Source organism: Onychomys torridus, chromosome 16 (genome assembly GCF_903995425.1).
Source record: "Onychomys torridus chromosome 16, mOncTor1.1, whole genome shotgun sequence".
In the NCBI taxonomy this organism is placed as follows: Eukaryota; Metazoa; Chordata; class Mammalia; order Rodentia; family Cricetidae; genus Onychomys; species Onychomys torridus.
In genome coordinates, this window is record NC_050458.1 from 7,844,840 (window position 1) to 7,862,121 (window position 17,282).

Here is a 17,282-nt window from a genome sequence, read left to right on the forward strand (position 1 = left end):
GCCTGGACTTCTCAGAAATAAATTCTGAGCAATCATGGGCTACCCTGCCTCCAAGGAACCAAGCTTAAATTAAAGATGATTCAGCTGGGAGGTGATGGGGTAGGACTTTAATCCCTGCACTCTGGAGGCAGAGCCAGGCTGATCTTTGTGAATTCAAGGCCAGCCTGATCTACAATGTGAGATCCAGGAAAGGTGCAAAGCTACACAGAGAAACCCTGTCTCAAAAAAACAAAACAAAACAAAAACAACAAACAAACAAAACAAAACAAAACAAAACCCTATTTTTTTTTTAAAATAAGATGATTCCGCAGAAGACATATTACACAGGCACCTTCAAACAGCAGGTCAGCAGCACCCCAAAATCTGCTCTTATGTAGCATTGTCATCTTTCTCATGACTCATTATATAATTGAACACATTGAATAAGACCAGATTCTGTTCTAAGTCTTAGGATGCATTTAAGAACAAAGTAAAGATCTTCATACTTACACAATTTATTTCCTGCACACACATTATTTTAAACTTCCACTGGTTTATTTTAAAAATACCTTTGTGTTTGAGCAATTTTAAGGAAAGAAGAACAGGTTTCAGTATGTTTACACATCACAGCCTCATAAATTATGCAATTGTTTACAGAGATCATGAAAAACGTATGGTGTAAAATGGAAAGTGTTGTCTATGCCTGTTGACTCACATTGTAAGCTACCAAATGTTTATAAGCAGCTACATTTAAATGCAGACAAGAGCACAGTGTACAATACAACCACTTCTCACTTCATGCTTTCTTTTTCTAAAACCGGTATGTTTCCTTCAATTGCTTACCAAAGCCCATGAATGAAGACATTTTTTAAACTTCTAGTTTGCTTTGATAGCTAGTCACCTCTGAAAACACAGTGTAACTGATTCTCCAAAATATCATAAAACATTTTACTATTCTTATAAAATAATCATAACTGTAATTTCAAAAGTAATAACTTCAAGAAAATTATGTCAAGTTATGACAGCTTAGAAATATATTGTCTACTTCTAGGTTAATGGGTTAACCCAAAATTGTAAAATAAAAAAGGGGAGGGGTTAAATAATTTATCAGCAATAAATTTTGTATTTAACAGAAATCACTGTGAAAGCAATTTAAACATCCTATGGTAGGCACTTTACAAATAAATACAACAAGAAAGACTAATAAAATAATGTTTTTAAATGATTAAAAAACATAATCTCATTTTCATAAGCATGGTTGATACGAGTAACTAAATATCAATTTCCTCTCAATGCATTTTTTTCATGGAACAAATCACTTTTTTCCAGAAGAATTCTTTTGGTGGTGATCACATAATGAAAGTGCTTCTCAAAAGATACCCATCACTGAGAGCTAATCTTTTTATTTATCTATCTATCTATCTATCTATCTGTCTGTCTATCTATCTATCTATTTTATTTATTTATTTATTATTTCTTTGCCTGATTTCCAAAAATGCAATCTGATTTCACAAGGACGTAGGCCAATGGACCAATAAATGACTGTTGTAAGTATGTGTCAAGAAACGGTCACAACTTGTGATGCAAAACCTGCCCTGTACTTCTTTCCATCCAAGAGCTCTAATTCCAGAACCACGCCATGTGCACGATCGAGTGCAAAGATCAGCCCCAGGCAGGATGAAATAAAACATTGACATTTTGAAAAATGATCCAAGTGTTTCCTTTTTTCACCTTGTATGGTATTTTTTTTTTAAAGCTTGGCTATTTCAGGTAGTTTCCAAATGGAAAGACCTTTTTTTATGTGAGTGTGTATGTGGGTGTCTAATTGAGTAGATTTTTATATTCTCTAGGGTATAATAGTTCAATAACAATTGATAAACTATGTTAGATAAAGTTGTAAAATGGACAAGAGTTATGTTTTTTGTTTGTTTGTTATTTCCTTTTCTTTTCCTTGTAACTTCATTATAGTATCTTCATTCCTGAAAACCAAACCTAAGAAATGAAGTGGGTGCTTATGGATTGAAGACTCTCTCTCTCTCTCTCTCTCTCTCTCTCTCTCTCTCTCTCTCTCTCACACACACACACACACACACACACACACACACATACACACATGTATAAACAATGTATCAGCCATTATTGAAGGCAATTTCAAGACACCAATTGAAGACAATGACTTCCTTTTATTCTAACTTGCTAATTTTATTAGGATTTTATTATGAATGTTTTGATAGTACATACATATTTTACAGCATGTCTCATCATTCTTAAGAGATAAGCAAATTTACTGTGACATTGCATTAGCTTGGACTATGTCCTTGTCATGGAACTAGGAGATGGGGTAGCATATTCCAGGAGATGACAGTCACAGCCTCTGACCTGAAAATAGATACATTGGATTTAGTTTGTTGGACATAAGTTAATTATCAAATTTCATCATATAAATTGTCTTTAAAGAGGAAAGGCAGCAGGCTGTCTCATTTATGCAGAGTTCTCTGCTCGACTTCATCGAAGCCCTTGCTCTCTCCTGCCAGGAGCCACAGCCTCTGATGGAGACTTTAATTCATGGTGATACTGCAATGCAATTCATTTCAGGATCTCTATTGTTGTGTCCCCGATGGTTCATTCTTCTCAGTAACGGGAATGGCTCTGCTCTACAGGAGGTTAAACATACAGAACCCCACATGATTTCTGACCAGTCTAGCCCCTGGCACGCAGATGATGTGAAAGGGATGTCATTTTGTTTTCTTTCATTCTTTGTCCAGCAAGCAATTGTGGCTGATGTAGGATTTTCTCTAAATGCTTCCTGAGAGGAAGGCTAAACATGTACATATGCCTACCTATAACTGGAATAACAACAACAACAACAAACTCCATGAAAGTTCCTTGTTTTACTTGTTTTATGCCGAACAACTGAGATCATCAGTTCAACTAATCGCCAAGTTCCCCAGCAGGTGTTCCTTCAGGGGCGTTTCCATGTAGAACTTTTGTGCTTGTTTGTTTAAAGCCTTCTTATAAATTTGCAGGTGATGAGAGCAACCTTCACTCTGATAAAGGAACAGGCCAACCTACTGATTGGAGAAAATTACATGAAGGTTTTTAATCAAAGTCTCTGTGGTCGACTGTCTGATTTTCTAGGCCACATGTCAAATGTTTTCCACTGATGTCGACATTGACATAATCACTAGACCAGATCCAAGAATGAGTAGGTGAGGCAGTAATAATGCTTCATTTCAGTACTAAGTTGGGCCTTTTCCCCAGCCATGCACAGAGCAACAGGACAGTTCTGATTCAATATAATTGCATAAACTATGACTTTGAATTTTTACGCTGTTTCAGCCCATGTGTCTTTCTTAAAAATACTGGAATATGGTATGGAATGAGGCAGATTTAGTTAAAATACAAAATGAATTTTAATTACCAATTTGTTTATGTTTCCAAGATTCATATTTAATATAATATACAATTAAATATTTGATTTTTAATGTAGTTTTGGCATTTTCTTTTTTGAAACAATAATAACCAGTTACTTACAAGGTCCTAGCTCTCATGAAGAAAATATATCTTTGGTACCTGACATGCTGGAGCTAGAGTCTGTTGATCTGAGGGACAGATGGCTTTACCTTTCTCATTCTTTCTCTCTCTAATCAGCAAAGTCATGTATATGATGCAGAATAATTAGACTAAAATAAAATCACTACTTTTATTCAGAATTTATTTAAGTCACATACCAATACAATATACATCTTTATGTTTTACAGTGGTCCACATCTCCTTTTTTATTGAATGAGTACTCTGATATGTAAAAGATTAAATACTTTTCTGAGTTCTTTGAAATCAACATTAGGATAACATGAAAATACACCGTGACAAGACATAATTCAGCCTTAAGAAATTCCACTGGTGTGGGCCTTTTCCTCTGTGGCACCTGTTTTCATTCCTGAAATTCTCCACCTTCTTCAAGTCTCTCATATCATTAGCTTAAAAAGAATTAAAATGCTTAGAGAAAAGAGACATTGTAAAGTCTCCTATGAACTGTTAGTTCTAGTGAAGGGAATTGGGGTGTGCTTATAGTGGATAGAGCATTTGCTTGGTATGTTCAGTGTCCCAAATTCCATCCTCAGCTCCAAGGAAGGAAGGAAGGAAGGAAGAAAAGAAGGAAAAAAAGAAATAAAATCAAATTTATTTAGCATTTATCCCTAGGTGAGGCTGGGACCTTTAATGTGTTTCTTCGAAAAACAGAAAGGCACCTGAATTACTCTAACAAATCTAATCAATCATTCAAACCATCCTACCGCTAATAACATGTTTAAAACATGAGCCCTCTTGAAATATGCCCACCCACCATCTAACCAGGAAACTTTGCTCATCATTTCTCCTGAGGTTGAGAAATGTTGCCAAAGCTGTTGAATTTTAGTTCTTCTTTTCATTATCTATTTCTGTGTAACAGATCAACATCAAACTGTAAAACAACCATCATGTTATCGTCCCTCACACCTTTGGGGGTTAACCTTGTTCAGTTCTATAGCTCTGGGCTGGAATCATTTCAGAGACTTTCTGTGTAACATGTCTAGTTACTGACTTTCAATCTCAACTAAGACTTTCATGGCCTCTCCATGTGATCTCCCAGTTTTTAAAATTTTAATCACACTCCTTTCTACCATGGACTATTGATCAAGGAGAGAGGATACAGATTCCACTTAACTCCTTACTAGCCCTTTGAGTTTCACAGAATGTGTTCTGATGATACTCACCTCCCACCTCCTGTAACCCCTCCCTCCCCTCCCAATTTCATGTCAGTTTCTTAATTAAAATACAGTGACATCTTTCCCTACTTCCCTTTCTTCTCTCTAACCCCTTCCATGTCTCCTCCCTCCAATTCCTCACAGGTTACCTCTGTCTCCTTTTCAAACTTATACTTTCCCTGGGACAAGCCCACCTGATTGCTTATTCAATAAAAACTATCAGCTATGAAATTACACAGTGCATGTATGCACAAATAGACTTGGTGTGTTTTATTTATATTTGTGCATCTATACACATATCAATACACATTTAAATGTTCATATATTGTTGAATGTGTGGTCTACTACTGTAGCATGTTCTATTACCAAGGGTTATATCTTGTCTTCCTCTCCCAGTGGAACAATTGCTAATAGTTCCACAACTTCAGAGAGGAGTTGTGTGCCACTCTTATCTGCATGCTGGGTTTTAGTCTGATTTGAACTAGCACAGGTCTTGTACATGATGCTGTAATCACTGTGAGTTATATGTACAGCTTCCTTGCTGAGTCCAGAAGATAATATTTCCCTGGAGTCATCTATTGCTTCAGGCTCTGGCACTTGTTCTGTCCCCTCTTCTAAAATGATCTCTAAGTCTTGAGCAAGAACATAGAATATATGTTTCCTATAGAGCTGAGCACTCTCCAGTCTATTACTCTTCACCTTGCCTAGTTGTGGGCCATTGAGTTAATCACTGTCTGCTATACATAGGAGTTTCTCAGGTAAGGAAAGAGAGGTGCACCAACTTATGGTTATAACAATAAATCATTAAGAGACAGTTTAATACTATATTCATTTAGCAGCATAATAGTGGTAGGTTCTTCCTAAGGGCCTATGACTTGTCTAGCCATAAATTCTCAGTTTAATAATGATGTCAGGTATGAGATTTATCCTGGGGTGGGGCAGAATTAAATCTAGTAAGAAAGTGCTTGTTTACTTCTATGATATTCATGCCACTATTACACTAGTGAACATGTCTTAGAGTTTTAAGACAAAGCCATGGAACCAAGAATGTGGGTAGTACAAATAGAACTTGATAAGTTTCTAGAAAAAGAATGACACAAAATTGGGCTGAGAAGAGTTGGGGTGGAAGGTTAATATGGTCAAAATACTTTGTAAGAAATTCTCAAAGAACTAATAAGAAATGATGGAAAAACATAACAAATTAAAAAAGAGTTTTAGCCATCTTACTATCTTTTAGTTTTCAGTATGTAACATAGAGAACACTGATAATCAACATAGTGTTGATTAGATTAAAATTGGAACAAAATATAACAAGGGTCTAAATTAGGTTAAAAACAGTATTGATAGAAAAATAAGGGTATGATTTATGTCTAAGATTTCTATAGAGGAAAATAGAATTTCTATAGAGATTAAGTCCATAGAATACCTGAAATTACTCACCCTAAACATCTGATCCTTAAGATGACATTATCTGTCATAGATTATAATATTTCAAAAAGTTCAATGCTACTAACTAGACTCACTCAGAAGCTTGACTGGAAATGGTAATTCATCTTTCTTACCCTCAGTTAATGCTAGTCATGACTGAGGATAGAAAAGTTACCTTCCAAAATTGTCAGAAAGATCAGAAATCATGACTAATAACTGTTTAGCATGCAATGAGTGATCAAGTACAGTTAGCTCAGTGATTCGAAGAAGACAGTTAATGAATTTCTTGATCTATGGCCGTCATTTTGAATATGTTTTTATTAAAATATCAAGACTTAGTGTTTTAGTGTTTTCATGTTGTGTCATGTTAATTAAATCAATCTTCAACCCATGGTAAGAAATTTAATACTTCCAATTTTATTGTTTATCTCAATGTGTATTCTGTGTGTTGTATCAAACACTTTGTTGGAATATACTTCTATATATCTTTTGTTAATTGCCAAAATTTTCTAAACGATCACACCAAACATTTGTTAAGTTTTCTTTACAAATAATCTCAATAAATATATAAATAATAAAAATTCTGTCTGTTTTTCTTTATTTTAGATTATCAATCAATATATTAATATGAATATTTTTATTTCACAAAACATTTGTTGAGAAATATTCCAGATCAATGATTATGAAACAATACCAATTAGAAATTCTTAATAATAGTAATTATATTTTTTATAATTTTTCTTTTATGATTTTAAAATTAAAAAATGTATTTTCATTTGTAAGAAAATTTGCATGTTTGATATCTTTCCTGCTCCATATTTCTTAGATATCCTGATGCAAAGGAAGACAGTTACCATCTGTGGAGCTTATTCAAGAATTTTTGCAACACAGAAAGAACTTATTTCTTATGCACAAACCCTATCCTTACTTTTAATATCCAAAATAGATAATTTGGGTGAATATTAAAATATGCAAACTAAATCTATTGTCAGTTCAAGGTTTAAAATATCATAATAGTCATTTTGGTAAGAAAGGGGTAATGCATTCTTTACCCTTTTTTTTTAATAGAACTATTGACTGGCTCCAGGCACATATAGAAATCATTATCCTTGCCATATTTCAGGTTACTTTTTCAACTTAAAAGTAAAATCTATAGAGCATGTTGAATAATCTCTCTTGCAAGACCATCATTCTACCTTATTGAAACCCCGAGATAAGATATTCAATGGGTATGAATACTCTTTACTTATCACTGAGCTTTAAAAAAGGCTCGTGTAACTAAATTTACATTTTATGCTGAACTGGGCTCCATTTTTTAATTCCTATGGCCATTGATAGATGAGACACAAAAAGGAATGAATTTTTAGCCAGCAAGTCTGATGTTTATAATTACTGAAAGAGCAGATTCAGAACATTCAAAAAAGTTAGAACAAAATGTAGAGATTTCTTCAATTGCATATGAATCAAACAATCTATGATATTTAATTAGTTTAATAAAATGTTTCCCTAAACCTTATTTTCCAGGAAAAAAAGCAAATTATAACTACAAGAAGTTCTACTTGATTTCTTTAGTGACAAGTATAATAATCATTACTATGTGTTATTTATAAGCATATGGAAACTTTCATATGTAACATGAGAACTCAGAAAGAGCACAGGTTATGCAATAAAAATGCATAGGTTAAGTTCCTCCTTGCTTTGGTAGAGGGTTTAAGATGTCTTATCCACTTTTTGCTGCCTGTTTATTTGATTTTTGCAAAATGGTGATACTATAACAAATGAGTAAGATTGATATGTATCAGATGTTCTATGAGATGCTCATGCTAGAATCTACATTGGATTGTTCTGTATTAGCATCAGATAATCACTTCTGGGTAAAATCACATATTTCTGATAATCCAGGCTCCAGTTTATGCTTTATCCTGCATAGGTGATAGTGAAATTTGTGTAGATACAAGAGTTTAGAAGGCTAAGCCACTGGAAATGCTGAACCAAACCGTTAGCATGTATGTTCAGGAGCATTACCTGAAATTCAAATTGGCTTTGGGTGACTGTTGTGTGACAAAACTATTTTCTATGAAGACGTAGCACACACACTTCTACTCCCCCAGATGGAAGTACAGAAACCATCAGAGCCCAACTTGGTGAACCAGTGGGTTTTATGGTTTCTTACAAGTATGCAGGTGAGGGGTACTTTCAGGAGTAGAAATGACTCAAAGACAGCTGCCTCATCAAAGTCCCCCCCTGCATAGTGAGAGCTCATAAAGCAGGGAACCTGGAGTGCACTGCATACCTGCAGGTAGCTTAACAGGTTGGAAGGTGTCTTTCCAGGTACCTCTGTTTGTCTAAAACTCTTCCACGGGTTAGGGTCCAAGAGAAGTCCCCAAGAAAAGACCATTAGTCACTTATGCACTTTAGCAAGTGCGTTTATTTTTTCCAACAGTGGGGGTGGCAGATAGTGACCCCGAATCGGGGTTGCAAGCTCCCTTTAGGCAGAGTTAGGGGAATTCCAAAGAGGAGGGATTAATATGGTGCTGATTAGTGGAGGAAAGATTAGTCTGGGAGTTGACTGGTGGGAGGCTGTAGTGGTTAGGGGCCCATTGGTGGTGGGGGGGGGGTCGAGTGTTTAGGGGCTTATTGACGAGAGGGTAGGGAAAAGTATCTTTAGCTAGCAGAAGTCTGGGGGGCATCTGCTGAGCCAGCAGAAGGGGCTTCAGGGCTCCTGCTGAGTCAGCAGGAGGCTGAGGGGGTGCCTGTTGATTGGTCACCCCTAAGTTGTGGTTTTCCTGAGAATTGGTTGCTCAGCTCCAGCTCATTCTAGTGAAGCGAAAACTAAGGTCTGGTCCATGGCCAGGCTGTGAGCGGAGCCTGTTGGGGCCTTGGCTTGGCCATCCAGTCCTTTCACTTTGTGGTTTGGCTGGTTTTTGCTTCTTTGAGGCCGGTGCTCTGATTTCAGAGTCTTCTTAGCAGTTTTTCTTTTCTGAGAGTCTTCTCTTTGAAGCTCAACCATCCCAGTGAGACTATCAGCTTTTATTGTTTACTCCACTAGGGAGGGGTCTAGTGATTCTGGTCAGTTTCAGGGACTTTTTAAAACTATTTTAAGTTGTTTATCTTCCTGAAGGCAAACGGGAAGCTTCCATGCAGAATGGACTACTTCAATTTCAGAGGAGACTGTTGAAGAGTGAACCAAAACAAATTGTTGATATTGTGATCCACTGATATCTGAGATTTGTTTGTCGCGTCAATATACTCTAGTCAATCTTGAATTCCATTGCTGAATTCAATTTTATGCTAATATCTCATTTGTATAAGTAGCATACATAGTAGAATACCCACCACTTAGAATAAACAATAGAAGATTTGCACCATGTAAAAAGTAAACACTGAATGATTTGGATCCACAATCTAAGAAAATTACTTCTGAATAAATATCTTTTTCTGATACATTTTATTTTAAATGAATTTGGAGAGTTTAAAATAGAATTATTTTAAAATACACATTTTGCTTTTTAAATTACTAACTACACAATAGGACATGGAAACAGTTTTAATAACTATTACATTTTATCCTAAAAATAAAGAGTAAGGAAAAATAAAATACTATGATTTATTCTAGTATTTTTCTAGAAATATTTTGCTTCGTATTTTCTAGATTCCATTAAAACAGAAATAGTTGAATTATTATTATGGATTCTTTGTCTAAGAAAAGATAATATTTTTTTCTTTAAATTTGAGGTTAGGGGAAATGCAAACCTTGAAATTAAATCTTGAGGATTTTATTTACATATGAATTTTATCTTGCTTGACTAACTGAAGTTTATATAATCATAGAACTTAAGGCATAGGGAAAAATGGACATGTAATTTGGCTCAAATTCTGTTTTATGCTTTGAAAATATGAGACTCAGTCATTGGTGATATTGGGGCATCTTTCTGCTAAGAATATTTGCCTTAGTGGCGACTCTACTCTTCAAATATGTGATTAGGTCAAAGCCTTTTGGAATTTACCTTCAGAACACTATTGCCACACTCAACTCTCATGCATCTGTGTAGAACAATGCTCTGTTTCTTAACTGATGAGCCATTTCTCTACCATGAACACTCTGCTTTTTGATTTCTTGATTGTTATTGATTTCTTCATTCCCTTAGGCCTAATGGGAATATATATTTTTATATTGTGTCTAGTATATGGAAATACAGTTTCTATCTTATTACACAGGCAAACATTTATTCAATATGCAAGATCAATTCAACTACTTATTTTTTTCACTTTTTTTCTTATTACTGCCAAGTGTTTTAAGATCAGCTCATTTTTGTGTTCCAGAACAAACTTCATATACGCTCACACTTTTTTTGCACATAATTATAAACCATATTTTATTTCTAATTTTATTCATAGTATGTGCATGTAGGTGTGTATATACATGTTCATGTGTCGGAGTGTCGATGCACATGTGTGTAGTGTCGGTGTTGATGCTAGAGAACAACTTTGAGTGTCAACCTTAGGAACATCCTCTACCTCCTTTGAGACAGTGTCTCTCCTTGTCATTGGACTTATCAATCAGGCCAATCTGGCCATCCAGGAACCCCAAAGATCTTGTCCTTATCGGGTGTTGGGAATTCATGTGCCCACCGCCATGCTTGGCATTTTCACATGGTTTCTAGGGATCAAACCCATGTTCTCAGGTTTGGGCGGCAAACAGTTTAGTGACTGAATCACCTTCTCAGTCTCTGTTTTCACTTTTTAATTTCACCCTACTGGATAATTCTTTCTACCTGTGGCTCGATAAGTTACAGCCCATTTCTAAGGGATCACTATATCTTCGTGCTCCTTTGTTGACATACGGGTTGGCTGCATGACCTGATTTGGTTAATGGAATTTGAGTGGGTGCTGCCTACCATGATAAATATGACAGAGAAACCTTGTTAAACATCTGTATTCTTTCATACAAAAATGACAGGTCTAGCTAGAAGCTTCTTTTTCAATCTCAATTTTTGAATGAAAATGTATGTAGTGCAAAGCTGTGGTAGAGGCGTAGCCACCAGATCTGTATTTAATGTGCTAAATAAAGCTGGATAGTAAGAGTCAGGGATGTTTGTAACTCTAACTTACTCAATGAAAGCTTAGAGACAGTTGACTGCATACTGTACCTTGACATCACTAAATTCAGTATCTTCAGGGTAGTGAGGATGTATCACTAAATTTTGTATTCTCAATAGCTTGATCGATTTCTAATATATAGTAGGGCTTTTGTCTTGTCAATAAATTGATAGAGTTTGGTTACATAAAGTTGTATTTTCTGTCTGAAGATTATTGTCTTTCAGAGATTTTGATAAAGTTGTGGTGGTATGGAAAAAGAACTTATACAATGCAATAATAATGCTACCAGATGCATACAGGGACAAAAAAACCCACTCATACTTTGTTCTAATCATTTACAAGTTAGAAAGAAATCAAATTTTTGCTAGGGTTGAAAACCAAGGGGAGTGGAACTTAGACTTCAAGGTTAAGATGAATTGGGTTCAGGATAAATCATTAATCTCCTTCTGATCAATCTGAGATGTATTTATGGAGGATGTGGGTTTTGAGGAGTTCTCGGCAGAACAAAGAGATATGGAGGGTGTTAATGGAAGACAGAAGGACTCACCTGGTTCTCATGTTGAAAGTAAGATATTCTTACATAATTTTGTATTAAATTCAAATATAAAATAAGTAAGGAAAAATAAGATCATATACTTTATTTTCGTATTTTTCTAGACATATCTCCCTTCTCATTTGCTAGATTTGGCATTCTAGCAGAAATGTGTGAAAAATATGAATTTAAAAATAGTATATATTAATTCAAATATAAAATATGTAGCAAAAATATACACATTTGTTTTCCTAGACATTTTTCTAAAATAGTTCATTTATTCCAAAATAGTTGTTTAATTTCAACTTATATTAGTTTAAAACACTTAGTGCTTAAATTAATGAATCTACTCACAGTTATTTATTTCTATTTACTGACTCCAATGAATTATTTGAAATTTAATTACTAAAATTGATACAAGTTAAGCATAAAACAATAAATACAGTTATTGGTTCAAGTGTATATTACACAAGCATGAGGTTCTGAAAAAATCATCAGTTCTGTAAATTCACATTGGGAAATGGTAGTGATCCTTCCTAGGTGATACATGTGCTAGGAATTAGATCAAGAGATCTGTTCAAACTTAAAGAACACACAATCTGACACCCACACGCCTAGTCTCCTTATACTGTGGACTGTTCTGAGAGCCAAGGTTGTCTGAATCAAGCATGTTAAAATTTAACTTAGTGACAATTCTGTGACTTATCCAATTGATAAGAAAAGTCATTAGAAGTTCTTAAGAATCCATCCATGAAGAAAGTTACACAGATAGGAAGTCAGATTTTGTGCTTGCTAATATTACTTTGTGCCACCTTTCCAAGGGCATTGTTAGAGAGTAATTCCTGGGTCTCTGGTGAGATTGAATTGGTCATATTTGCAGAAGTATTTATCACATTGCTCTGAGCTGGAAAAGAACTGCATATGTATAGAAGTCTACATGGAAGACACTCATATTTTAAGTCCCTTAATGTTCTTAAATCTTTGATGTTCTTGAAAGTTTCATTGCCCAACTCAACACCAGCACGATTCTACTTATTTCTAGTAGAATGCTAGTAATTTAACTGGATTTTCATAAAATTGATTTCTTTAAAGTAGATAGTATGTTTCACCTGTCAATTGTGTACCATAAGACAGTTTTATGCATTATTTCTTTATTTATACATGCTCATTTCTGTGACCTTCAGATAGACTCTAGGACAAAAAGCCTTATCAATCTTCAAATGCTTAATTTCTAGTTAGTGACTACAATAAGTCTATATGTTATGTATATATCATGTATATAACCTAAGCTCATCAAGGGGCAGTAATGGAATCCTATAATATTTCCAAAACATTTGGTATCTTTAGGTTTTGCCAGATTTAATAAACATGAAAAGGTTCAAATATAAAAATAAAATGCAGTAGCATATGGTCTAATGAGTTAGCTCAGCATCTAAATACACTTGCTGCCAAGTTTGGTGGTCTGAGTTCCATCTCCAAGAGCTACAGGATGAAAGGAAAGGACCAATTCCCACAAACTTACCTCTACAAAGGTACAATGAGTAAGTGCACATGCATCACACACACAAGCATGCACACTCACACACATGAGGAAATGTCAATTTAAAATTTTAGTTTAATAATCAAAACATTTTAAGCTTTGCATGGCAGCTAATAATCTAATCTCAGTACTTAGGATGCAAGGCAGATGGCTAGTTGAGGCCAGTCTGGGTTAAATAGTTTGTGAATTTCAGGAAGGTCTGGCCTATACAGTGAGCCCCTGTTTCAAAATGGCAACAAACAACAAAACCAGATTAATTTTATATGACTAATGCATCATTCTCTTTGTTTTTATTATTGTACTAATCATTTCTCTTTATTGTCCTCTGGAATAAAGCCTGTTGACTTTTTCTCATTAATGAATTTTCCAAATTCATTGCTACTACACAAATAGATAAAAAAATAACATTTTACAATTGTAACAACTGGTGAGTTAGGAATGACAAAAAGCACTTCAAATACTGAGTATTATCACTACAAAACCATTTTATGGTTTCATAATAAGACCACTGAGATGGACCACTGAGATGCTTTCATACATTAAATACTACATATAATAAGAACTTGGAAGTTATTACCTTTAATAGAGAAATAATATTTTAAATTTCATTTCACTGTTTTCTTCTGTACGTTCATGTAAGGACACATATGTGTGATTTTTAAATATAACTTCTAGAAATAGAGTAAGGTCTTTGGGTGCATGCCCATGAGTGCTTTAGCTGTGTCATATAGTTAGTAGATTTATTTTGCATTTTTGAGAAGCCCTTCAAACTGACTTCCGTAGTGGCTACCCCAGCTCACACTCCCATCATCAGTGTATAAAGATCCCATGTCCTTGCATCCTCCCTCGCATTTTGTGTCATTTATTTTTGATGATGCTCATTTTAACTAAGGTGAGACAGATCTGAAAGTAGCGTTACTTTCATTCCTTTGTAATTAAGTAGAAATAAATGTAGGAAAAATTCAGAAAGCTAGAAAGGGGACCATAAGGTGGGGTCGGGGAGAGGCTTTAAGAAGTGAATGCTGAAGCCGGGATGTGGTGGCGCACACCTTTAACCCCAGCACTCAAGATGCAGAGCCAGGCGGATCTCTGTGAGTTTGAGGCCAGCCTGGGCTACAGAGCGAGATCGAGGACAGGCCCCGAAGCTACACAGAGAAACCCTGTATTGAAAAACAAACAAAAAAACAAAAAAAAAAGAAAAGAAAAGAAAAAAAGAAAGAAAAGAAAAGAGAAAAGAAGTGAATATTGAAAGGGCAACAAGACATGAGATATGAAGAGGGGAGGGAGAATTGTTGGGGGTAGGTGTATATAGCAGGAGAAACACATGCAGGCTAATTGAAGAACAGCAGGAGGGATCTGCATTTTCCTTGTCGTTAATTTTTCAGAGCTTATATAGAGTAGTATCCACATTGTATTCGATATTATAACATATATATAAATTTGTTTATATAGCATTTATATTATGTTAACTTTTCTAATATACTTATGTATTTATACTGTAATTTAAAAACATTTGCATTTTATTACATATTATAATTACACGAATATATTTGCATAGCATTTACATTGTGTTATATGTCATAATACATATAAGTGTAAGATGTTTAATTATATGACACAAAATGCTGCCACCGTGAGAAGTTTTAGGTTACAGACCATTTTCTGGGTAGATGCTTAGCCTAGAAGTTGACTTTTTTTTTTTGTCAGCCACAGAAACATCTACCACAGTCTGTACGTTGTGAGCGAGTGGTTCTCAAATACCACAGTTGAGAGTGGGTGACACCTACACATGGTTCACAAATCTATTTGGTAACACGTCTCTAAATGAGAGGTAAAACAATAGACACAACAACCAACAATGTAATTGGTACTACGTAAATGATTTAATCAATGAAAGTTCTTTACAGTTCCACAGCCAACTGTCTTTTGGGGTTGTGAAAACCAGCACTAATAAAGAGACTGACTAGATGGCCATGGCTCATGAGCTATCATGAGGAAGCAAACACAGTTAGGATAAAACTAGAGTGGGCCAGGGTGGATGTGGGATGCTCCTCGGGGCACAAATCTTAGATGCTTTGTGTCCAGGTTGGTATTGCTGGTGAGGGGGTCTTTAAGTTACTGGAGATGTGCCCTGTAGGATTGGAGGGTTCTGGCCTGTTCTCTTTCTCTTTTGGTTCCCTAGCATGATTGCACTTAACCGTGTGTTTCCTGTATGATGTGCTGTCTCACCATATACCAAAAGAATGAAACCCCTCAGCCCTGCACTGGAACCTCCAAATATGAAAGCCAAAATGTATATTCTCCCTTACTGACCCCAGGTGTGTAGGGACAGGAAGCTGACAAGGACAGGCAGGATGGCACTGTAATACTGTGACCAACATTGTCTTTATGTCTCAGACTCTCAGAACATTCAACCTTATCTTGGAAAAATGAGCTATAGCATAATAAAGCACCCAGCCCTGTTCTAGTTGACTATTGTGTACAGGTGTTATAAAATATTCCCTAAGAACATGGTTTTGAAATCAGTGAGGCCTGCATTTAATTTTGCCCCTATAATCTATAATTGTATAAACTTAAGTACTTAACATTGTGTCTATATGTTGCTATTTATTGATGAATAGTCAATAATGAAATAGACCACCCAGATAGGACCTGAGCTTAAAACAGTCCATGGTCTTCTTGTCCCATAGCACCTGAGCCTGGTGCTTTGGCAGATCCCAGTATAATAGTAATTTTCCATGAAAAGCAAGCTATTCAGCAAGCTGTTTATAATTCAGAACATATTCTATGTCTTGAGATCAATTTTATTTCTTAATTCTTCCTGTTTTCAATGTGGGTGGTAGTAGTTTTACTGTGAAGTAACCAAATTAAATGAATTTCTTACAGTGTTTAAGGAGAGGTACTTGAACTGTATAGAAGCATATAACAATAGGTGGACACGCTCCCCAAATAAAGCCACAGAAATACCACTTTCTTGGGTATTATACAATATGCAAACATATTCAAAGAAATGCATGTTTTATCTAAAAACATGAATGGAGTTAGTAACTGATAATCTTAATATCATGAATAATCTAAATCTGGGTTGATGCTGTGTAATTTCTCACATTTCTTGTTAATTTTTGTTGTAAGTAGTGTAAATTTAGTCCTATACTGTTAATATTGCAGTTATATGAAGCACCCATCTTAGTGGCTTCATATTAATCTCTTAAGACAAAGAACAGAACAGGAAAAAAAAAAAGAAAAGGACTATAGACAAGCTTCTGATAACTTTTTGTAAACCAAAATTGAGTTGGAAATGGCTGCAGTCCAAACTCATCACCCTGGAGATCACACAGATGGGGAGATAAAAGTCACCCCACGTGAGCCCCTTGACAATGCTCAGCCTTTTCTTCAGAATCTCAGGTAAGCCACCTGCATGCTGATGACATCACAAAAATAAAGGCCAGGGGCTGATTACTGGATGGGTGCTCTTTATTATCATATATCAGGTGTCACCTGCAATTTCATGTCTCTGGCAATGCGACAGAATCCATCTGTCATCTACTCATGGATCTTAGTCAATTTTCTCTGCTCTTTGGAAACCAGCTTGTATATCATGTGGGAGTAGTAAGGAGTCAGTCCATTTTCTGAGCCCGACTGGGAAATAGATGGGATAACAGTTAAAGAAAACAAGCTAATGTTTTCCACACAGTATCAGCAAAGAAATTGCCTGGCTTCTCTAATATTTTACTGCATCAGACTGCAACTGTCTCAGGCCTGCAGGGAGACTGCTGACAGTTTCCCATGTGGAGTCTGCACAGCTAGTGTTCTGGTACACTGTGATGTGTCATAAAAGCCACTGCATTGTAACATGATCCTTCAACTACTGCTGGTGGCATACCTCCTAAGATAATCTTCAAGCAGGACATAAGTTTACAGTGAGGTTTTGAGGTGTTTAACGTCCTGTGAATACGCC

The 17,282-nt window shown here is 35.5% G+C and overlaps 1 long non-coding RNA gene across 1 annotated transcript in view; it reads right to left on the reverse strand.

Annotated features, from left to right (window-relative positions):
• Positions 1–2,209: 2,209 nt before the first annotated feature.
• The window catches only part of LOC118597259, a 79,513-nt gene continuing 64,440 nt past the window's right edge, over positions 2,210–17,282 (reverse strand). The window contains exon 3 of the long non-coding RNA XR_004946789.1: positions 2,210–2,358. This is a non-coding gene — a long non-coding RNA (uncharacterized LOC118597259). The remainder of the gene's footprint in view (positions 2,359–17,282) is intronic.